General features: G+C 44.9%; 1 long non-coding RNA gene across 1 annotated transcript in view; it reads left to right on the forward strand.

Annotated features, from left to right (window-relative positions):
- Positions 1 to 3,948: 3,948 nt before the first annotated feature.
- Positions 3,949 to 25,578, forward strand: part of LOC138491187 (uncharacterized) — an 82,122-nt gene continuing 60,492 nt past the window's right edge. The window contains exons 1-2 of the long non-coding RNA XR_011275978.1: positions 3,949 to 4,132; positions 16,183 to 16,403. This is a non-coding gene — a long non-coding RNA (uncharacterized lncRNA). The remainder of the gene's footprint in view (positions 4,133 to 16,182; positions 16,404 to 25,578) is intronic.

Genomic DNA, 25,578 nt, shown 5'->3' on the forward strand with positions numbered 1-25,578 from the left:
ATCCTGAACAGCATGCCAGGGAGGAAAGATAGACACATTACAACAAAGCATTCATTGTGGCACAATGAAATCAAGGCCCACTTTATGTGCTATAGTCAAACATTTCTACACTGTACACAAGTTTAAAGGCACAAGGATTTTGTCACGTGACTGAGGACACAGAGATGGAATGTCTTGTGATGATCGTAACAGAGACAATGGCAGAAAAAAACATGCTATAACTGCAACTTGCGAAAAGCCAAATACATAGTCCGAAATGGATGCTTATTCTACTTTAAATGCTTTTTGGAAATTGTCTGCATTGTAAATTTGAGGTGTTTAAGAACAGACTAAATCAGTGACTCACACCCCTGAAGTGTGCCTGAAACTAACCTCTAATGAGTCTAGCAATTATTGTGTAGAATTACAGACACATTATTTGTTATCCCTATCCTTTCTTATTTAGCGCCACTGCTCAATGTGTTACACTTGTGGAAGAGGCCTGAACAAGAAAGCCAGGCACTCCAGAAACAAAGAGCCACACGGTGCTGGCCACAGCCTAGGATCTTCCATTACAAAAAATAACTTTTTCTTTTTACATTAAATTTTTTAGGGGAATCAAGGGAGACCACAGGGGTAGCAGGCGACCCCTGGCAACCCCCAAATGATGTCCCATCCCCTGGTTTTGTCCAAAGCTCCTTTTAAATGACCTGGAGCCCTAATCACATTCTCATTCCAAATTGTACACTCTATATTCCACACATGCATTCTAAATAAGCAGAATGCTACACATCTCCCTTTTCTCCATAAAGCAACACAATTATATAGGGCACAAGATCCGGGTGACCAGATGGGTCCCTATATAACAGGTAACACAAAACATCTTAGAAGTAAACATGTTCTAATTAACTTATAGTAACAATTGAAGTAACTGTAACAATATTCATAACACCAGAGGATGAATGTAACACAAACTGGAAGATATATCACAGTATTATTACACCAAACATGAAATCTGAAAATAAGACATGAACATGTAAGCATGAAATTTGGATGTAGAGTAAAGCTACACCATTTTACAGAAAGATTATTCAACATAATCGTTTAAATAGTATGGTCCCTCATAGTTCCTAATTAAAAGTTCCCTTGTAATGGGAAGTTCCCTTTTATGAATCTTACATGTTTTTTTGCTCATAACTCGATCATTCACTACTCCTCTCTTCTGCAATTCTCGAGACTTCTTTAGGAATCTCCATACTCTATTAACGTTACACACTCATGCATCTGACACTTTCACAGCACTATGTAATCTCTTAATGACCCTCATAGGTTCCGATCACTTCAAACCTCCTTCTACCCTATCATTGGGAAACGTTATATGCACCCAATCTCCTTTTTTAACTATTCATTGTTTGGTCGCCTTATGTTAAAATTTGATTTGTTGCTCATTTGTCTGTTTCTTATTCTCTCTTTGATGGTATCAATATCAGTAGTTTTCTGACATGTTCTACCCAACCACCCTGGGCAAACTCTTGTGTTGGGTTTCCTTTCCCTTAACATTTCGAATGGAAATATATCAGTATCCTCTGCAGTCTGTTTCCAATCACCTCCTACTGAAATATCAACTCTTATACTGTCCTTGATTACTCTATTAAATCTTTCAACTATTCCATTGGTTTGTGGGTGATAAATGGCACTGACCTTATGTTCAATCTCATTCATCTTCAGATATTCCTTCATTTCATCTGCCACAAATTGTAAGCCATTATCAGTTGTGATGAAGGTGGGATATCCCTCACTCTTAAAAACTCTATCAAGAAATGTGATTACATCCTTGGTAAACACAAGTTGAACCCATGACAATTCCACCCAATGAGAAAGCATTTGAACCAAAACTATACCATATCTACTTATCCTTTGAAACCTCACTGGTCCTATTATGTCCAAACCTACTCTTCCCCAATTGGACAGATTGAATAGAAATAAGTGTCATGGGCTCTACTCTGGTGATGCAACCTTTGGCAGCACCCTCCATGTGGCACATTCCCTGATAATTCTTTCTATCTACAAGTCTATTCCTGGTCACCAATAATCTTGACTAACCAATTGTTTTGTTTTGGTCATTCCCTGGGGACCTTTATGTGCAACTTCGGGAATCTTTCTCCGTACACCTGTTGGAGGAAGTATTTTATCACCCCTTAAAATCATGTCATCTTTCACCAAATGTTCATCAAAGACATTCTTAATTGGATCAAATATAATCCCATTCCTAATTTCAGAGCTTTTCATACCACACTCCAATCTTTCTTTGACATCAATGAGAACAGAGTATACCAACATGGCTTCACACCATTTATTCTGTGTCACTACTGCTTGATCTATACTGAGGATTTGTTCATCTTTGTCCTCATCATTGATTTCATCCTCCACTACATTGGTTAGTCTGGATAAACAGTCCGCTGCCTTATTCTTAACCCCTGGTAGATATTCAATTTCCCAGTTGTAATCTTGTAAACTGACTACCCACTTGCGGATTCCGGATGACACTTTATCTAGTCCCTTTTTTGTGAGAATCTCTCTCAAAGGTTTATGATCGGATCTAATGGTAAGCTTTACACCCCAAAGAAAGGGTGACATTTCTCTATTGCCCATTTGATAGCTAGTTGTTCTTTCTCTATCGTGGAGTAATCCTTCTCTGCGGTTCTCAAAACTTTAGAGGCAAATGCAATCGTGTATTCCTCTCTCTCACCCTTCTGTGATAAAACCGCACCCAACAGATGGTTGCTGGCATCAGTGGTAATTATTGTGCTTCTTCTAGGGTCAAAATTTGTTAATCTGGGAGACTTTGTCAGAGCTAATTTAATCTCTTGGAATTCCCCTTCACACTGCTCACTCCAAAGGATTCTCACACCTTTCTTGACCAGGTTTCTCATGTGAATGGATTTACTTGCTAAACTTGGCACAAATTTGGAATAGTATTCCGCCATGCCTAGAAAAGATACTATTTTCTCTTTGTCAGAGGGACTGGGAAAACTCACAATATTGTCAACTAAATCAGCTTTTGGTTCAATATCCCGTTCAGATATAGTGTGTCCCAAATATTGGATGGAGGTTTTACTGAATTTACATTTGTCTTTGCTCAATGTTAAGCCTGATTCCATAAAGACGTTCAATCTCTTATCATGTTCTTCGTGATATTTCCCATATACTAACACATCATCTTGGAAGCACAGAGCACCATTCATGTCATGAAAAAGCTGATACATAATACATTTGAAAACCGCAGCAGCTCATGTTAGACCAAATGGCATGCGTTTGCATTGGAACAAACCTTCTGGCGTAATAAACGCTGTTATATTCCTCGAAGACGGGTGAAGTACAGTCTGGTGAGAAGCAGATTTTAAATCGAAAATGCTCATAACTTTAGCTTCATTAATGGTACCTAACATTTCGGTAATATTGGGTAAGGGGTGTCTGTCCTGTATTACACATCAATTTACAGACCATAAGTCAATACAACGCATGGGTTTCCCATTGGGCTTATGTAACACAACTAAAGGAGAGACCCATTCAGCTTCTACTATTCTTTCAATAACATCATGCTTTTCCATGGCTAACAATTCTTCTTTTACTGCATCCCTGATGGCTAATGGCCCACTATTAGGTTGTTGTACAACTGGAATAGAATCTGGTTTTATTCTAATTTTGTGCATAAAGTCTTTGAGACTGCTGAATTCATCTCGAAATACCGCATGGTGTGATAATGCATTAGTACCATCTATAGCATATACAGTTTATTCAATATTGGGATCTAGTGTTATCTTAACCCTTTTTTGATGTGACCAACTTAGTAGTGGATTGCTCCCTTTCTTAGAAACATTTACTTTGCCTTTAGCTGACCTGTCCTTGAATTTCAAAACAGCCCAGAACCATCCGTCTAAATCAATTCTCTTTCCTCCATAGGTAACTGGTTGGATGTCGATTGCATTAAGAGAAACAGACCCTTGCAATTTTTCCTCGAAAATATGTTTGGGCAACAAAGTGTATTTTGCCCCTGAGTCTATCATCGAGTTTCATTCCTACAAGCTCGATGGTGGACATGGGTTTCTCAGTGTCAGCATCATCATCCTGAACAGTGGCAACTTCATCAGAGGTAAAGTCAATGAGACAAGTTCAGTCTTCCATGTCCTCACATAGTTCATCTAAACAGGCTATGTATTCACTTTTGGTACTGCAACATGAGGTGAAATGCCCACGTCTGTTGCATCTTTTGCACAGAGCTTTGATTGCCGGGCATTTGTCACTGCTTGCAAAGTGAGAAGGACTGTCACAACGAAAACATCTTTTCTTATCGGATTCATCCCTTGTATCTCTGTTTTTATGTACTTCTTCCCATTTTACTCCCTAAAATTCTGTATCTTGTTGTCATATTTCTTTGTCTGTACAGTAGCTATCTCCATAACTTGTTCTTCTTCTGGTGTCTTCTCATCTTGTTTCATCCTTTTCTCCAATTCCTTGACACATTTAAGTGTATGTTCTACTTCCTTTGCTACCCTTATAACTTTGTCAATGGTGGATTGCTTTTGGCCCATAGTGCTTCTCTTACTTTTTCATTGCAACACTCAAGCATAAATTGATCTCGTAGCCTCTCATTTAACGTACAGCCAAATTCGCATGAAGCTGCTAGTCCTCTCAATGCAGTGACATACTGTTCCACAGAGTCATCCTTTGCCTGTTTTCTTTTTCCAAAGTGAAATCTTTCCAAGATGATGCTTATGCACGGTTCGTAGTGTTTATCTAGCATCTTGATGCATTTCTCATACTCTGATAGGCCACCAGATTCCTCTTCAGATAGTGGAGGTAGATTTTCAAATTGTTCTTGGCCGTAATTCACAAGACAGTGCATAAGAAGACATTTCTTCCTCTCTCCAGAAATGTGTACACCATGCATAGCCAATACATAATGATCAAACCTCTTCTTCCACCTCTTCCAGGCTATGCTTTATGATATGATATGAGAGGTTATTTATAACGCGCTTAATACCCAGAGGTTTCTAAGCGCAGACCCGGGGATCGAACCTGTGGTGCTCCGTGTCGTCTTGCTTCCAAGGCGAGCATGTTGCTGCTGAGCTGTCCTCCCTGCTTGGTTCCCCTTGTACTTCCAAAAAGTAATTCAACGGTGGTACACCTCATATGGCCATTTGTGATTGCAGGGATAATTTTATTCTAGTGTTTGTTCAAAAACCAATAGAAATGGTTGCAGGTGGTATATTCAGTACAATAATTTGTATTTGGAGATGAGAGTTTATTAGAGGCTTCAGTGTGTCTTTGTTGACATTTCTTCTTGCTTAAGTCACAGTATTTCTTTAATGTACACTTGTAATGTTTTGCACTGTCTTGATGTAAATCTGCAGTGCACTGTACAGTTATGGGTGATAAGCATAGAGTACTCTGATTGTTGCATAAGGTTTTCTGCTTAATACTGGTGTTCACACTGTTACACATTCATTCGGGTATCTGGCTGAAGACCCTTGCTTGGATACATTAATTATGTGCAATGCAGTGTTACGTGTATTGGATTGCAATAACTGTTACACATACATTCAGGTATCTGGCTGAAAAGCCTTGCTTTGATGTTTTGATTCTACGAGGTGCAGCGTTGAAATGCAATAAAATGCTCTCCTTCCATATTCTGTTCTTGTAAGGGGGCTGGCTTAAAGAGAACTGGTGCCGTTGCAGTTTGTTATGTGGGTTGCCTTAGCAGCCAAGATGGCGTCACGTAGTCTGATTTTGCTATGTGCTTTCCTCTAGCAGGTCGGGTAACTGAAGAAGCTGCCTAGAGCGTCACATGTCGTGATCTTTGTTCTTTCCTTTAAACACGCATGATGTCTTTCTTTGAGACAGTTGCCAGGGTAAGCATGCAATGCGCTCGTGCAGGGCCTTCTCGATGGCCTAACAGCAGCACTCGCGCTTAGTTTTAGGCGCAGGGAATCTCTGCTTCCTGTAAACAGCACAAAGGAGGATACTAATCTAAAATTTAGACTGCAGCAGCAGGAAAGGCGCTCTGACCTGTTTGGCTGTTTGCTCGCTGGGCCGTATGACAGAGCTTGGTCCGACGCCACAGTAACTCGGTGGGGCCACTGCGGTGTGAAATCCTCGTCGCCAGTGAAATGATCCTCTACACACTGGTAAGGTGTGTGACTTATTTATTGTGATAAGGCTGGATCACATGTACGCCCCACCGGTCTTGTCCAAAGCTCGTTCTAACTGACCTGGGGCACTACTCACATTCTCATTCAAAATTGTACACCCTACATTGCACATATGCATTCTAAATAAGCAGAATGCTACACTGTCCTCTCCCTGGGAGACTTTGCACACCTGTGCCTAAGGCAGGAGCACATCGGTACTCCCCAGCGGTAGGGGGTGTCAGGGCTTAAAGGGCACATGCCCTCACCTTGGCAAACTTGAAAGGTTCCCTATATGGTTATCTGAATCAAAGAAGTGGGTGCCCTTTTTTTAATACAAAACATAAATAACGCATGTCCTGAGCCTCTATGGTGTGCTGCTGAGGGTCTGAGTCTGTGTGTTCTGATCTGAATAATGACTCCAACAATATGTTCTGGTTTTACTGAAGCACAAAATACAAAAAATAAAATAAAAACAAAAGTAGACCTTATGTATTCTATACAAAGATTATTTTTATTTAATAGACTCAAAAGTGTAAAATTCTGAATCACTTTGTTTTGACGTTTCTAAAGAGATGCTTTCTATGTTCATTACCAATGTCCAAAAAACCCACAATTGGAACCCATTACATTAAAATGTCTGCCAAAAATCAGTGCTCTCTCTCACCACACTCACATCCTCCCTTCTCGCCTAAAGTGCAACCTACTATAATACAAGCAATACTATATTGATTTTTTATAAAACATTTTTTTCATAATTTCAGAAAAGACAACACCCTTTAATAACTTATTGCAGGGGTTCAATATCGGAACTTTGTTACACGCTTGCCCTACATGTTGCGTTAGACGACAAGAAAATCATCATAGAGATGTAATGCACATATATATCCACATATTGTTCTATAGAACAGGGAAAGCTACACATCTACCTCAAACAAATAACAAGGAGATAGAGATCCAAACAAAATGTCCGATATACTATACAAAGAGGTAAAAAATCACTTTTAATAATTCATATTTCAAATAAGACCACCTATTAAATCACAAAGACAACAAATGTACACAAAACCCTAAATACAGAACTGAATTACATAATTATAACAAAACACAAATAGTCATATATTGATTGGTGCATATCAATACATTTTAACATTCAGATAAAGCCAGTCACAATGGACATGACACAGTAAGGGTAGAAATACACCTATTTTTCATATATGTCAAAATTGGCCGGACTTATATAAGTTTGTGTCCCGTAAAGCTGACACTAGCTGGACATTCCTCAGGAGCAACGAGTGAAACCACAAATTGTGTCTTGTAGGTTGCGGATGAAACTCCTTCTAGTCATTCCTTATCTCATAACTCAACAGAACCCTGCTAATATCTGGATCTAATTGATCAGACACTCAAACCATTTAGATCCAGATATTAGCAGGGAATGTCCAGCTAGTGTCAGCTTTACACTATTTGTGTTTTGTTATAATTATGTGATTCAGTTCTGTATTTAGGGTTTTTTGTACATTTGTTGTCCTAGTGATTTAATAGGTCTTATTTGAAATATGAATTATTAAATGTGATTTTTTACCTGCTTGTATAATATATCAGACCTTTTGATTGGATCTCTATCTCCTTGTTATATGTTTTGAGGTAGATGTGTAGCTTTCCCTGTTCTATAGAACAATATGTGGATACATATGTGCATTACATCTCTATGATGATTTTCTTTTTGTTTAACGACATTTATCATATTCCCACTTAGCAGGAAAATCGTTCACCCTGCAGTGGGACATACCCGATTAGAATATTGTTCGTTCGACGTGAAACCACTATAACAATTCTTATGTCCTTCTTCTGGGGGTATCCAGAAAATAACATTGCAGAGATTATCCTGCGATAAGAAATGCCATATTTTTTTTTTAAAATGCACTTATTTCACATATATATGTGGGGATGGGTAATGCTAAGTATTTATATTATGAGGATTGTTGGTGGGGTGCGGGGGTCTCCCCCTGCATTTATATGGGAGTCCTATACTTTCACAATCCATAAGTCACACTGTTGAACCCAAACCTCTCTGGTAATTGCTTATGTGACCCCCAACCTCCCGTTATCAAGGATTGTCTGGTGTTGTACTCATTCTCACTACAGACTGATTAGACATTCTATTCTATGGGCCTCATTGCGAGTTGGGTGGTAAGGGGTTAACGGCGCCGGTAAAGGTGCCAGAGCCATTAACCCCTTACAACCCTATTACGAGGGCCGCTCGCGGGACCCGCTCTGGACGTCTGGTTTTACCAGACGTCCTTAGTGGGTCCTGCGAGCGGCCCAGCATGCTAACAACGGGCCTGCCATTAACAGGCCCATTGTTAGTATGTTCCCCATTCCTATTTGAGCCCTATAGTGGCTCAAATGGGAATGGGGATGGTCCGAGTCCGGGTTCCCTGAATGGGGAAATACCGGGCCCTCCAAGGTCAGAATGGGCCGGTATTTCCCCATTAAGGGACCACGGACCCAGACCCGAGTTTGGAGGCAGCCATGCCCCCCTGCTTGGTTGACTCACCGGTCGGAGCTCACACTGTCTTCCCAAGACCTCCTGCCACCACAAACCTTTTCTTGTGTGGCGCCTCATTCAGCCATCAAGTGGCTCTGTGGCTTTGCTCACTAAGCGATGCTTCTCCTGCAGCCTGGCCTTATGCGACCGCTTTTCATGGTCACGCCAGTGCTCCTCTGGTGTTCAGCCACCAGCCTCCAGCGTCTTTCAGCTTTGCTTCCCACTGCATACACTCTGCATTCTTCAAAGGGTCTTGAGCACTCCACTTGCCATGCCGCGATCCCGGAGGGGTCTGCTTTTGCCGAACAGTCCGCAGCCCTCCTTCCACAGCTGACTGCATTTGCACAATACTTTGGGCTTTTAAAGTTCCCGCCATTATAATTGATCCAAAAAGGACTAGACTGCTGACTGTTGAAACGAGAGTCCTTCATTACTCTTGTTAGCCTCCTCCTCATCCCAGTACACGACTGATGTCTCTATGTGTGTGTTAATAAAGTGGGTAACACCCAATTAGATTGAAAAAACAGACCATATGGCTGTTTTGATCTAATTGGGTGTTGACGTTTTGGTCTAATACAAAAATACTAAACACGAGGAGCGGGGGCTGTAGGAGTGTCTCTCACTCCCCATGTTCGGTATTTGGTGGGTTCGGGGCTCCTTACAATTTGTGGCGGGGGATAGAAACTGCTCCGGCCCCAATTTTAATGAACGCTCAAAACAGGGGCCCAAGCAGTTTCACTGCGGGCAGTCCATCCACGAACAAAACGTTAGCCGGCAGACAACCGTATTCCATAAAGTGAGGATGTCTTTCTCTAGTGGGTCTTTGCCTTGCAATCACCTCTAGAACATGGGTACATAATATTAGATTTTCAGCATTAATAGTTTCTGCGCAATTAGTCCTTTTTCATAACTTCAGTTACTTACGCAGTAAGAAATCCTACCTAGTCTTCATAAGTCTATCATAAATTCAAATTTCGATGTATGTACTTTTCATTCCTTTACTTATGTTTGCTGCCAAGTTAAATGTCACCAAATTAAGGCGTGACATCCATGAGAATCCTAACTATGCCCATCGCTCAATATCCCATTTCACTGCCGACCAAAGAGGGAGGAAATTACTGGCGAAGAGGTCCCCAGGGTTCTGTGTGACCTGAATCCAGAGGTAGCAAAACATGTCTTTTCATATTCTAAAGGGGAGCCTCTCCACATATTTCCCTTCGGTATCCAACAGGTTTCCTGCCATGAACGCCACTGACTTCCCAAGGTTAACCTTAAAACCCGACAGGTTTCCATACTGCTCCAAACTTCGCAACATCTGTGGTACCAACTGGGATGGTTTGGTAACATAAAGCAATGCGTTGTCCGCGAACATGCTAATCTTACAATGTGAGTCCCCCACCCTTACCCCACTAATCTCCCCATCCTTCCAGATAGACACGACCCAAGTTGCCATCACCAATGCATATATGAGTGGGGATAGAGGGCAGCGCTGTCGTGTGCCCCTCCCCAAAGGAAACAACCCCGATTCATTTCCATTCACAAAGACCCTTGCTGAGGGGCTGGAATACAAGGCTGAGATCCAACCCAGCTATCTCGCGCCCATCCCCAGGGATGCAAAGACTTTCCTCATGAAGGCCCAGCTCACCCTATTGAAGGCCTTTTCGGTGTCCAAAGATAACAGAAGAGCCCCCTCCTCCCGGCCCGCACTCGAGTTTAGCATTTGGAAGGTCTTTCGCATGCTGTCTGCTCCCTGCCTGTTCAGCACAAATCCCAGATCCGGGTGGATCAGTGAGGGAAGGTATCTCTCCAGACGCGTTCCCAGGATCCTGGCAAAGATCTTTGCATCCACATTTAGGAGGGAGATGGGCCTGTATGAACTGCATTCCACCGGGACTTTCCCTGGTTTTGGTATCAGGGCGATCAGGGCCTGTAGGAATGTCGGTGGTATTGTGTCCTGTCCCCTAATACGATTATACACTTTGGCCATTGGTTTCACCAGGATGGATTGGTATTGTTTAAAGAAGTCGGCCGTATAGACACCCCCTTCCCTGTCTTCAACCTTTTAATATAGCTCCCTTCACCTTCCCCTCTGATATCTCCCCCTCCAGGGCCTCTTATTCTGAGTCTGTAAATTTGGGAAGGGAGTGCCCAGCCAGATTACTTTGGATGTCCTCTACCGATTCCCCCTGCCGTTTAGTGTACAGCTCTTTTTAGAAATCCGCAAAGCATTCCGTCATCTTCTCCCCCTCTTTGCACATCCTCCCCCCTTTATCTCGGATACCTCCTACCCTTCTCTCCATCCTACAGCCTCTTCTATGTTCTATGTGCCAGTAGGGTCCCCACCTTGTCACCCCTTTCTTAATATCTCTGCCGCTTATACCTCATCTTCTTGACCACTTCCCCAATGAGAACCGTATGCAGCGTGTGCCTTTTATCCCTCATTTCTCCCAAGAGAGCCTCTCGATTCTCATCTTTACGAGTGAGTCGGGACCTCATAGCCCTCATTTCCTCACAAAGCCTACCCTCAATCAGTGTCCTTTCACGCTTCCTTCGTGACCCCTCTGCAATGAGGAGGCATTGGAAGGTGGCCTTCGCTGCTTCCCACACCATCATCATCTCAGTCTTCCCATTATCGTTAATTTCAAAGTAGGCCTCCATTTCTTTCCTCAGGTATTCTTTAAATACTTGGTCCCTCAATAGGGTATCATTACAACGCCACCTATAATTTCTCGTGGCCCTTGGCAGTTGCCAGTCCACCACCAGCAGCTCATGGTTCGACCAAGTGATGGCCTCCACACTCTGCACCCCCGATATCAGTAAAAGGTCAATTCTTGTGTATGTCTGATGTGGGGGGGAGAAGAAAGTATAACCCCCTGGGCCCGGCCACGATTTACGCCACACGTCTACCCAGTAATATTCCTGCAAGAGATCCCTCATGGCCAAGTTGTCCTTCGTAACCTCTTTTACCCCCATCCCCTTCGCCGACCACCAGTCTGGTCAAGGGTCAGCTATAAGGCTGAAGTCCCCCCCAGGACTGTGGCTCCTTCTGCCCACCCATCCATTACCTTCAACACCTGGCACAGGAACCTTATCTCGCCCACATTGGGCACGTAGAGGGTGGCCAATGTGATCTGCATATCATCGCACATACTCTTAATCGCCAAGAACCTCCCCCTGAAACCCCTCTTGGTCTCGACATCTGTGATGTGTAATGATTTGCCCAAGAGAATGCCCACCCCTTCCTTTTTACAGGATTTATGGGAAGCCCAAAAGTTCCTCCCAATTTCCCTCCCCTTTATTGTCGATTCTGCCCCTTGTCTATAATGTGTTTCCTGCAGAAAAAGGACTACTAATTTCTGTTTGCGGAACATATTGCTAGTAAGGGACCATTTATTTTTCAAATTCAGGCCCGTTACATTCAGTGCACCCATCTTTGCTTCAACCATTATCATTGTTTACCCTGTCCCCAAAAGCATCCATGTGTCCTTCTCGGCTCAGGGCCTTTCATAAACTGAAGATCCATGGCTTTACCCATCTAACCACCCCCTTTTCCCTCCCACCCCGCACCCCTCTTCCCCAAAACCCCTCCTCTCCCCTCTCCCTTCCTAGTACAGCGTCAGAAAACATTTTGGCTCATCCCACCAACAACAATAGGCACACACTTACAAGCTGTGCATCATCAACCCCAGCGGTGTCAGCACAAACACAGAAAAAGAGAACAAGCCAACTGTGGCAATTTGCCTGGGCTATGCATTCCCCCTCCACCCTCAGGGCCTCTCTGGGGAATATCAGAGAGCACGTAATGTGTAGATCACTTGTGAAGCAGTTTCATTTAATTTCAAGTGCCCCCCCAAAAGCGGAGGGGGGGGTTTCATTTTTTGAAATTTCTGGGTCCTTTTCACCCTATGTTCCCCCCTGGCTGAGACCGGCCCCTAGGACTCCAAGTGGGATCCTAGTCTCCATTGGCTCGCTCCATTGAGGGGCCCGCACGGCCTCCAAACAGATCCTCTGTGACTCTCTGGATGTCCTCCTCGGCCACAATGTGATGCCTCTCCCCCTGCCACTCAAAGGCCAAATAGAATGGGTGCCCCCAGCGGTATCTAACTCTTGTAGCCATTTGGTGAGGGCCCCACATTTTTTCCTCTTTAGCAGCGCGATCCTGGAAGATGGCCACTCCGGAATCTCCATATTGTATTTCCCGTAGGTTCTTCACCTTCTCCAGAATCCTGGCCATTCTCTATAATAATGCAGCCCCACCAGCACTGAGCGAGGGCCTCTCCGCCCCCTGCCCGATGGACTCTGTCTATCATGACCCCAGCTCCAGCATCTGCTCCAAGGATGATCCGCATTATGTCCTGCACCTTGACCTCCAGACCCAGTGGGGTCTCTCCTTCTGTTTCCACCGCGCCGAAGAAGCGCAGATTGTTTCTCCTCTCACGATTCTCCATGTCGTCCACTTTAAGGCTGAGTAGTTCCTCCCGGCACTGTACCTCCATGAATCTTGCCTCCATCTGTGTTTTCAGGACTTCAGTGGACGTCTGGTTGTTCTCACCCCCATCCATTCGGTCTTCCAACGTGGAAACCTTTGCCGTGAGGTCAGCCAGTTTAGCCACCATGTTCATTCTCATCCCCCTTATCTCCTGTAGGATCGTTTGGATGTTGTTTTGCATGGTGCCCAGGCCTGCCGTGGCCACGGGGGGTGGGCACGGCTTCCATCTCCACGCCTCCTGCCTAGAACTGATACCTTTCCAGGACCTCTTTCCAGCTCATAGGGCCCTTTCCTCAGTGCAGCTGTGCCCGCTAGGTGTTTGCAGTTCAGTCACACTGAGGTGCTAGTCTGATCCCAAGGGCCCAGTTAAGTGGTTGTAGGTGGTGGGGTCCGCCACCCAAGGGGAGGAGGATTGCCTCAATGTGGTTGGAAGTGACTCTATGCGCCAGCCTTCTTTCCCCCACTGTGTCTATTCCCCAGGGGTGGGTTCCCATCGACTCCTCGTCTCCACTACGAGTGTCGGTATTTTGTAGCATGTTTCCGGTGGGTCAGAGGCCCACCTCCAGAGGTGCTGGCAGGGGGGTGTAGGTGGTGGATCTGTCATTGAGCAGGCGCAAGGGGGTCCCAGTGTAGCCAGGACCCGCCCTCTGTGCAGGTAAGCCCTCCCCTGCACTATGAACATCGCCGGGGTATGATGCTACTGATGTCCTATTCCCAAGGTCCACTGAAGTGTCATCTTGCCCTATTGTTGGGGGGTGGGCACAATATGGGTGTTGTGGGAGGATCTTGCCAAGTGGTCAGCAACTCCTGGTGTGGCTGTGTATTTCCGCAGGGGATCTTGCCTCCTATAGGTGTACAGCCTGATCCCACCTTTGCTGTACCTCTCGAGCTGCCCAGCACCTGTCGCTCCGCAACACAACGCACAGGGTCTGGTTGATTCCTTGTGGATCAAGGGCTGGAGACTGGCATTCCACTTACCCCCTCTTCGAGTCTCTGCTTGCCCCCTTGTTGGGCCTTTCTGTTTTCCACGCTGGGTGTCCAAGTCCACCTCTCCATACACCACCGGCTACAGTGCGACTCTGTTCTCTGCCCGGGGGGTCGCATGCTGTCGGGTCCCCCGCCCCCTCTTTGTCCCCACCACCCGGTGCACGGCCCTCCTTGTCCAGCAGTATATCACAGCACAGGGGCTCTGGGCCTTGGAGCCCCCCCTAAATATATACAGTCACGCAGGCCTGTCACTCCTTGGGTGTTATATGGGCCCCGGAGTCACTAGTATTTATCCCTCCAGGGGGGTATGTGCATTCCCCGACAGTCTCTCTTCTTGTCTGCGCAGTTTCTAATAATTCCCTCTTATGTAGTGCCCTGGGCACGCTCCCACAACGGCCCGGGCTAGGTGAGACTCACTGGTGGCAGAAGACACTGTGTTGCCGAGGTTCGGCCTCTGAGAATCCCTTCAAGAATTTGGTACACTGAGTAGAGCATCTTTAGTGTGCCGTTGTACCTGAGGCGTGGCTCCCCGCCGTCTCCCCTCCTCAGGGCAGGGAGCTCGGCAGCTGCAAATAATCCTTCCTCTGTGCGCAGTGCTGCTGAGGAGGGAGGGGGCCCTCCGAGTCCGGGCTGCCCTCCCCGTCGCAGGGTACTGCTTGCTGCTATCTCCCCGGTGCGTGGCCTCCTAGCGGGGCGCTCCTCGGGTTTGTTCCTGTGACTGCCTGGGCCAGGAGAGACTTGCCGTAGAGGGTGGATCGCCCACCGCTGCTGCCGGTATCACCAATGCTCCTCCAGCCCGACGGGGCACAGCAAAGGTAGCGCCCGAGCGCCGCAGTGTGCTCAGCACAGCTCCCTGCTAAACACTGCTTTCGGGTCCAGGGTCCAGCCGGCAGATATCTTTCCTCTGTCGCCTGCAGTGCGGCCGCAGGGGGAGGGACAGCGTCTAGGTCTGGGTCGCCTTGCCTGCGGCTGGGTATTTTTCTCGGTTTCAGCGGCCTGTATGCCTGCTTCAGTCGCTCCATAACCTCAGCGGTGTGGCCCCCCATTGTGCTGCTCCCGCAGGCCAGGAAGTATGAGGCCAACTTCTTCCCCGATGCCGCATGCAACACAGATAGGGGAGGGGCACCCACGAGCCCAGAGCCTCTTATCTCAGCTCGGGGGGCACTGTGGAGCCTCAGGTTTGCACCACCAGTTGGGCTTTGGGTTCACACAGCGATGCCTCGACCTTTCGAACGAGGTGGATCCCAATCTTCTCAGAAACTCTGCATGTTTTCCCGGGGCTAGGGACGGAGCTAATAGCTCAGGCAGCCATCTTGCCTGCGCCCCCTGGTGGCCTCTGTAGGCTTGACTTTTAACAGAAGGTTGAGCAAATCAGATTCCGTTATCTCCAAAAACTCAAAAAGGTACAGCGCAACATCTGATTTTGTATTCCTGCCTTAAAGGGGTAAGCCCTTTAGGAAGCGCAGATTGTTAGTCGTGTCATCCTTGATCTTCTCAATCTTTTGCCTAATTAAATTCTGAATGTTCGTACACCAATCAATATCCTTCCCGGCTGTAGAGGTGGGAGAGCATGGCTCTTCTAGTTCCCCTAATACACTGTTTGATTCTTTTTCCATATGAACATTTCTTAGCATTTTTATGTGCCTTGACTGCTGCTGTGTAGATGGTTTTGTCATCCAAAGATAGGGTCTCAGTCAAGATCTTAAATGTTTGCTTTTTTGGCATTTAAAGTTCTGAATTTACGGTGTATACCACTTTTTTGATGGTATACATGCCTCCCACTAGCCCCGTTTTGTTTTTTACAAAACCAGCCAGGGAGGGACCACCACTTGAGCCCTGCAAAATCATGGCTGGGCCCAAAACTACATACACCTCTCTCACCTACATGTATGACATCAGACGCACTCAAGATCATAGCAGACCTAGGAGAGGAGTTTAGGGAATACCTTATGGTTTTAACAAAAATTGTTAAGCATCTATCTTCACAGGTTGTGTCTTCTCACCAAAAGACAACAGGACAAAACAGAGAGACTACCGACGATCAGCACAAGACACAGCTTCTCCCTGGGGAGCTCATCTATATCTGCACCTTTGTGCGTCGCTGGAACAAACAGCGTTTCCATGAGCCGCATAGAGCAATCTACGCAACTCCAACTGCTGTGAAGGTGGAGAGCAACAAGAGTTGGATCCACCCGAGGGATACTCAAAGGTATACCGGCAGCCCTCCACCTGCACAGGGGCAGGCATAGATATTAAGTACCCCATAATGATTCACCATTCATTTCAGTCTAAAAGGGGTGTGAATAGAGATCTGGAATTTAAATAATTTGTTTTATTGGGAAAAGAATGTCTAAGATTGTAAATTGTGTACAAATGAATGTTTTTGTGGTTTTCTTGGTGCTTGGGTCATCATGTCTGAAAATGTTTAAAAGGGGAAAATTTTAAATTGTCTAGCATTATGAAGTCGGAGGAGAAAATGCTGAGTGAAAAGAAATGTTGATAATAATCTTGTTGATAATGACAATGATGAATTAAATCCTACAATGAATGCACAAGGTTTTGCAGTGGATAACACATGGTATAGCTATATGAGGAAGGTGGAGAGAGAGATCCATGGGCTATTGCTACATCTGCTCTTTCATCTGCCCTGCTTCTGGCGTTGCTAGGGTGTTTATCCCGAGTAAGGTAGAGGTACAAGACTTGCTATGTCTAGTACACCTAGCCCTGTGCAGGGTACGACTGGAGTTTAAAGGGCAGTCAATTATGACATCAGTCATACGAAGTGACTATGATTGTTCACTTGCAGAGTGTGCTGAAAACAAACATATCAGGTGTGCTAAAAGAGCCCAATTCACCTTGGAAGAAGCAATTGTTCTTACAATCGATGGGAGCAAGGGGTGAAGAGTTGCAGAGCTGGAGGAATGAGGAGTTTCTCAGAAGAAGGGGTGGCACAAATAAACAAAGAGTTAGAGACAGTATGGAAAAATCATTTGCAGTATCTGGCGTGGCTCAAGGAGCCAGAAGTAATGGTAAAATACAGACACCCATGTTCCATTGTGTTCTAAGGGTGATGGCATGTTGTCCATTGGCACAAATGGGAACTGCAGTAACACACTTCGTATCACAAATCTGGCTGGAGGTACAGCTGCTCTTCTTGATCATTTTGGTCCTGTGGACAGAATGCATACAGACAGTTGCCTCCAGCCTGGCGAGGTGTGTGCAGTTTCTCTACCATTCATTTACCCGTCCTCGTGATCCCTGCAGAACACCTGATTTTAGCCCATTCTATGCCCCAAGTTACATCTGTGCCCGCTTTGTCCCCTGTGCCCCTTTCACCACCATAAATTAAAGACTATTTATGGGGGTCATTACGACCCTGGCGGTAGGGGGTTAATGGGGCCGGTAGAGCTACTGGCCCCGTTAACCCCCTACCGCCTCATTACGAGGTTTTACCAGGCGTCCTTAGCAGGTCCCACAAGCAGACCAGCATGCTAACAACGGGCCTGTCATTAACGGGCCCGTTGTTAGCATGCCCCCCATTCCCATTGAGCCCTATGGAGGCTCAAATGGGAATGGGGATGGGTTCCTGGAATGGGGAAATACTGGGCCCTCCAAGGTCGGAATGGCCCACTATTTCACCATTCCAGGAACCCAGACCAGGTACCCAGAATGGGGGTAGCCATGCCACAAATGGTGGCATGGCTACCTCCTGGGTCGTAATGACCCATGTGTGATGGTGAAAATCGCAAACAATTTCAGCAGAGGAGATGATCCAACAACCTTTCAGCAGCATCATCACAGCATCAACACAGTCTTTAGCAGACATTCCAGATCGATATTGGCGGTTTAGCCACGCCAAGGTTTTCTTTCAGGCACTCTGGCACCTGGTGCCCAAGCAGCGCCCAATGCCAAATGGCTCCAGGAGACCAGGTATGAACTCCTACTCTTTATGAACATGTCTGAGTCAGCATTCAGTTCCATTAGGGAAGAATTAAGGGCACTTAGGCTTATGACTCTGCAAAACCAGTATATACTCAACCTCCTAACAGAAATGGAGGGTGGAGTATCCCGGAAAATGGGGAATACCTGTTGCACGTTTGTGCCTCCCAATCATACTGAAAATTGAATGCTTACCAGAACTATTGCTGCCCTGCATAAACTGAAAGTGATCATGGAAACAGAGGCTGGGATCACCAATGAATCTTGGATCTCGTGGGTGCCTTCTTGGTTGAGCCTCATTGCAAAGATCATGTTGCCTATTTTTGTCTTTTTTTCATTCTTTTTTGATCTTGTCAATTGCTCCTACATTGTTGCTCTGCCCAGGTACCAACAGTTGCTTCCATGATGACTGTAAACCTGTCCAAGGTTAGGGCCACCACCACTTCATCCTATATGGGTACTCAAACTGAACGTGTCTTGTGTCCTCAACCAAATTGGCATGCTTGTGTGGAGCAGCGGGTAGATTGTGGGAATGGTGAGGGGATGAGTTGGGTTTGTTTGGTAGAGGAGTATGCCCATACTGAGACCAGTGTGAGAGATGTTCGTAGGGTTGTTCCCCAAGACGATGATTATGATTTGTTAGTCAACTTACTAACTAAAGGGGGAATGTTGGGGTGGTCGGTCAGGAAAGGTCCACATGATTACCAGGGGTTCATGTTGGATGCACCATATGACTAACTGGGGGGTGGGGGTTGACCTGTGTGCCATGTTGCAATTTCCTAAGTATCAAAGTATAGTTAATTATGGATGGGATATGTTACGTTAGTGTTCCTGCTGGTCAAGAAATTGATACATATTAGCTTGCATGCACACAGAAAAATAAAGTTTTAAACCCACCAAATGCAAAAACATACATATACAACAATACAAATACATGGGGCATTCATGAATCCCACAAATGAATCAGGAACACAGTAGTTGGGATCCCTTTTACAAAATGTACTTTGACTTTTAATCTAACTTTGGCAAGTTTTCAGAAGGCAGGTGAATGAGTAACTTCAACCTTTGCAGTCAGTAATACTGTAGAAAATAGCCATGAGTTTGTATGGTCTGATAAGTATCCTAGATAGTAGATGTAATCTCTGAATGCCTGAGAGTGTGACAGAAGGAGTTTCATTATTTATTTATGTCAGTAGTAAAACACAAAGTAAGCCAGTGCCTAAAGCTATTCAGGAGTTTCAATTGTTCAATGAATTGGGAGTTTTTGTTGATCGGAAAGTTTCAATGAAACGGCGACCTGAGGAATGAGATAGCATCACTAACTAAGAGAAATCATTCACCCAGCCTTCCTCATATCACGGGGAATATTCATGCGAGCCATGTGCAAATCAAGTTTTAGGGTTTACACAGCTTAGGGCAGCTATTGCTAGTAATTAATTATGTTTCAATTCCAATGTTTAACCATGTGCTGATGTCATGACCTACTATGCATAAATTCTAAAAAGAGGTGTGTTATGAATATGATCTGAAGATGACTACTATTATAAATGGCCATATTATAAAACTGGCCAATGAAAATGTGGGAATTGGAAAAAGATGGGATTTCTTTGAAGAAGGTTTTGTCCAATCATGTTTTTGCAGGTGGATTGCAATAAGGTATTTGGGAGTCTTTTAACTGTTGTAAAATTGTATAAAAGATTTCAACTGATGGGGTTTGTTGAGACGTGGGTTAATATTGTCCTTAGTTTAGTCCTGCAACACCATTTAACTGCTCCCCAGAGAATTGTACAATAAATGTACCACTGTGTACTCACTTCTTATGAGGTGGGCCTGTTTGGGTTAAAGTGATTAAAGGCTCATCTGCACACAGCTTGTTCAGGTGTGACTCAGGTCATTCTGAAATAAAGTTGTATGAAACCCCACGCCAAACACAAGTAAAGGATTGTATCCTTTGTTCATTAAACTATATCACAGTATTAACTGGCACCTTCCTGGCTGATAAAGGATTTCTGACCCCTCCACTGCCTGCAGGTACGCACCTGAAATCAATACTCCTGATGAGGTTGCATCACGACTGGAGAGAAGTAGGCCCTTATCCCTACATGAAAAGCACATTGGGTGGCTCGCCCCTTACAACCCTGACTTTGTCACTTAAGACAGTGTGCTGCCAAAATAATCCTTTGCATGTCCTGGGCCCCACTACAAAAACAATGCACCTGTGAAAGTGCACAGTTGAACTCTATTAGCACTAGTGCAAAAACCATTCTTTCAATTAATTTGCACCAGGGCAAAGATTGTTCTAGTGCTAAAATTATATGATAGGTTATTTTTAATGTGCTTAATACCCAGAGGTTTCTAAGTGCAGACCCGGGGATTGAACCGGTGTTGTTCCGTGTCATTTTGCCTCCACGACGAGCACGTTTCCCCTGAGCTATCCTCCCGAGACATGGACTGGTATTAGTGCTAAGGCATACTTTGCAATGGTGCAAAAATTAATTGGGAGAATATGATTTGCCAGAAAAAGACATTCGGAATCAGTACAAGTTTGGGAGTAATTTGACGGTAAATCTGCAGAATTACTGCCAAACTTGATTACCATTACTGCCACTTGATCCCACGGTTTTACTACAGAATTACAAGTGGTGGTAGGGTGTTGGTAATCCCCATAGGATTCCATGGGGATTTTGGCAGAATCAGCAGAATTACCACTGGTAGAATTACCGCTGGTGGTAATTCTGCTGATGTTGCTGATTTTTAGCAGTAAGGTAGAGGATTTACCTACAGCTTTTTTTCTGGAGGCAAATCCTTCAACTTACCATCAAACTTGTAGTATGGCCGTAATGCAGTGGTAACAAAACTATCACTGCATTATCACCATTTTTAACTGCACCTCAGTACTTGTAATGAGGCCCACAGCAAACAGAGCGAGCTTGCATGCACAATGGGGAGTATCTGGGGCCTTGGCTCCAAGCCCTAGAGAACAATTCTGAAAAGGCCAGTGCCCACAGAAGACGAACCTACTCATGTGGAGTTGAGATTGGATTTGTTAGTTCCCAGCGTAGACCCCTTGCCTTCAAGGGGGCAGCAAAGTTAACCCGAGATTGCTCCTTTAGGCTGTGAACAAGTGTTGTTGGGAGCCTTTACACTAAAAACTGAAGGGTTGTGGAGAAATAAGCTGGTCTGGCGGTGAAGTGACAAGTAGAAGTGTGTGTAAATAGTATTTATGTAGATAAAGAGGAGAGTGCTGTAGCCAAATGTACCCAAGACAAATAAAGACGCAGTGCGCCCATTTCTGGGCGATTTCCAAGCGATCAATGTAAAATGCTTTCTACATCAACCAGCGGAAGGAGCAGGAACCGAAAGCAAGTTGTCAGGTTCTCTTTCCCGCTACCCATGAGTGAAGGAGGCCATTGAGAGAATGTTGAGTGAGTGGTTGGAATGCGTACCTGTGAAGCTGGCTCCACTCCAGGCAGTTCAAGAATGTTGGCATAGCTGGCAGGTTTGGTGAATGTTTGGTTTCTTTTGAATTGTGACCTTGTTTAGATGATTGTTTAAGGGATAGTTTGAATGCAGGTTGATTTATCTTAGAGAGCAAAAATGCACGTCCACGTGCTTTGCACCCAACGAGTGGCGCTGCTCGTAGCATGACAGTATAACTCACGGAATGGTTCCCCATTTTCAAATGACATTGGTATAGTCTAACGCTTTGGGGATTTCCAGGAGTTAAGTCAAACTCTAGAAGGGCTTTCTAGAAATTACTTTAGATTATTATAGGAATGTTATTGTGTACTACTAAAGAATATAACCACATTAGTACACGTGCTGGTTATATACATGCGTTCACTGCTTGGAGCAGAGGGGCAAGTGTGTTGGCTAGATGGTTGATAAAATGTTTTGCCCGCGGGAGTGGTAAGGGCTATTTGCCTTGCAATTGTTTTCGAACGCGTCTGTTTTAGTAATTGGGATCCTTGTATGAAGTGTTGTTTTGTGTGAGTTGGAACGCCTCTCACACTCAAAGCTGTTTTGTTATGTCATTTTTTTCCAGCAGGTTGGCTTTATTTTCCGTCGGAAACCTGCGGAATGTTTTTCTGCCTTTTATGCTTCTAGTGCAGGAATGGTTTTGTCCTGCGTGCAGGTTTGCCCCTGCTTTTCATGGGCTGATCTGCAGTGGAGAAGTCAGAGCTCAAGTGAGTGTTCATTGGGTCAGCAGGACTGTGTGCTTCATTATAAACACTGACCATTGTATCGAGCCTGTTAGGGAGAATGTTCAGTTTAGTGCTAAATTCCTACCACCTTAGAGACCCCCAGCTCTTTTTGCTGAACTTTGGAACTTTGTACTTTTAATTCTATGTGTTTTCTTTTTTCTTTTGACTATTTAAGTCACCTGAGGGTGTAGGAAGTGCCTGTGCCCAACGGGTATCATCTGATTTAGAGAAACAGAGTGTGTTTTCCAGCATATTACAATTGTTGCATGTTTTGCTCCCTTCTGAAGAAGGCGTATATAACTGACTGGTAAATAAATGAACAATTGTTGTGTTTATTTGAATAACTGTCGCTGTGAAACTCCCTGTTACAACCCTAATGCTCACATTGACCCCTCTTGAGGTAAGCCTGGCTGCTCAGCCACACTACCAACCTGTGTAGTACAGATTATGGTATCCAGCCAAAGGATAAAAAAAAAGGATTGAATGCCATTTTTTTCAAAACCAAAAGTACCGAAAAAAAGGGTTGAATGCTTTTTTATTTATTTATTTATATATGTTTTAGTTTAGTATGCAAAAAAAATGTTTTTAAAAAGAAAACAGGGGGTTGGGAGGAACCCCCCATAAAAAAAAAAAATCGACCCTTTTTTTCGGTCCTTTTGGTGTAAAAAAAAAAGGCATTCGATCCTTTTGTTTTAGATCCTATCACCTATAACCCAGACTTATACCAAAGTTTGGGTTCCTATTGCCAGGAGGTCAAGGTTGCTGTAGTCTTCCAAAGGATAGTGCACACAATCTTGCCTAACAGAGCCCTGCCTGGAAAGATTCTTCTTAAACTTTGCTCGTTCCCAACCTTCCTACATTTTGGTGTCACTGTGTGTTCACTCGCAGCCTCCCCACAAACGGGATCCAACATCACCCTGCTCGACAATTCGGTAAGTTTAGCCTCCAGCAAAGCCTCCCTATCAAGGCTTTTTTTGCTCAGCCCACTTGATACACCAATCAAGTGGCCACGTATCGTACATTTCAAAGCCTCCCAGACAACACTGAGACACATCACGCCATCAAGATTACACTCCACAAAACAGTCCACCTCCTTCCTCAATGTCTCCAACACATCATCTTTCTGCAGCAATGAAACATTCATCCTCCAAAATGTATGCACATTCAGGGCATATCGCAGCCGCAATTGCAAAACCACATGAGCATGATCAGTTAAAAGTATGTTGCCAATCACACCTGTTTCACAACACTCCGTCATCCGACCAGCAGTCAAAAACATAACTATTCTAGAGTATACTGAATGTGCACCCGAGTAAAAACTGTACTCTCTATTCAAAGGATGTTCCAGCCTCCAACAGTCTTGCAAATTATGTTCCAACAGCAGACCAGCCAAGGCCAAATGTTGACGATCCGCACCACCCCTAGAACGACTCGCACTCCTATCCACTGACTCATCCAAACAATATTAAAATCTCCACCCAACACAACATTCCTGGAACCCAAATCCTGTAATACTTGTGCCACCTTTCTGAAGAAGGATCCATCATCCACCGAGGGCGCATAAATATTACACAGGGACACCTTAAGGCCCTGCACATCAAGCAGCAGAGCAATTATCCTCCCCTCTTTGTCAGACACTTCCCTCAGAACCCTGACCGGGACGTTTTTCCTTATCAAAACCACAACACCCCTTGATTTGGTATTAAATGAGGCACCATGGACCTGCCCCACCCAACCTTTCCTCAATTTCTCAATCTCATCTTTTGCCAAATGAGTCTCCTGCAGGAGACATACATCGCCTTTGAGATAATCTAAGAATCGCAAGATGTTCATTCTTTTTTTTGACATTATTCAATCCGTTAACATTCCAAGTCACCAAATTCAGCTCCTCACCCACCATGTTTGCTGTATGATTTTCCCACCCGACAACCAAAGCTACCATAAACAACTGCAAAGAACAATGCAAAATACACACACCCACACCACCAAACCCACCCCCGCTGAAACAGATGCAGTTTGCTAGCAGCAACCACAAACCCAAGTAATAATACACAAAACACATACTAAAGTCCCTAAGTCCCGACCCCCTCCCCATCCAACATGAACGCAAGCTCCACCCCATTGAACACAAACCTCATCATTTCTCACCCAGTTGCACCCCCATAGCTATAAAACACCACTAATTACACAGTTGAAACCTCATCCCACTCCACCCCTACACCTCCATATAGTTGGCCCTTAATCCCGATACAAACCATCCAAGCACAAACATTCCATCCATTCAGTACAATTTAAGTCCAACTGTACCACAACACCCATCGACCCCCCCCCCCCAAATACTGCGTACAATGGAGGAAATGGACACCTATATTACCCTAGGGGATCCCAAATCCAGACCATTACAAGAGCCTCACTGGCAATGATTGGATACCAAACCATCCCTCAAGAAAGTCCAACAAACATCCCTCCCCCACCTACACACCAGATAGCCGATCAGCTGGCCTTAATACTTAGTGACAGAGCATCAAGAATCCATCAGCACCACCCAGCCATACCTAAAAAGCCAGATCCTGTAGCTAGAAACAACATAGGCAATGCAAATGGCAAGTTCATGAGCAACAAAAACCAAAATACACGTATGGCTAGCACTCCCATGCAAGAATCTAATACACATGAAAGACACATGCCCAAACCCACACAGCAGAAACAATAAAAAACCCTCATTGCCACCTAAAAATTGTTTTTTTAAAAAAATAAGAATATTAGCCACATGTCACAGGCCTGCTGCCAAGTTCGTGGATGCATGTTCAATCTATAAAAACAAATAGGCCATCCAGGAGGCGCCCAGATGTCCCGGGACCAAGGCAATAACAGCAGTGACAAGGAAGCAAAGCATGCATCAGTACAGCCGGCCCCTAATCGTAGTAAGTTCTCAAGCTGGGTTCCTAAATTTCAACCGTAGACCTTCCGCAGAACGCCGATGTCCAATCAAGGGCTGGACAAATGAGACCAGGACCAACACCACCTGCACAAATAGGCCATGCCATGCCATACTCCCTTAGCCCGCCCACATTCAGCACGCCTTTGAAACTTTTGCACCCGCAGCATGTCAGTAATCCGTTTAGAAAAATCTGAGGTGTTGATCAGTTCATGTAAAGGGACAAACGAGCACCACGGGATGTGCCTGTCACCACTGTCATGCAACAATGCACCACAACGGAGCAGTGGAACAGGGCGGGC

Source organism: Ambystoma mexicanum, chromosome 10 (genome assembly GCF_040938575.1).
Source record: "Ambystoma mexicanum isolate Mex_15411 chromosome 10, UKY_AmexF1_1, whole genome shotgun sequence".
NCBI classification, from domain to species: Eukaryota; Metazoa; Chordata; class Amphibia; order Caudata; family Ambystomatidae; genus Ambystoma; species Ambystoma mexicanum.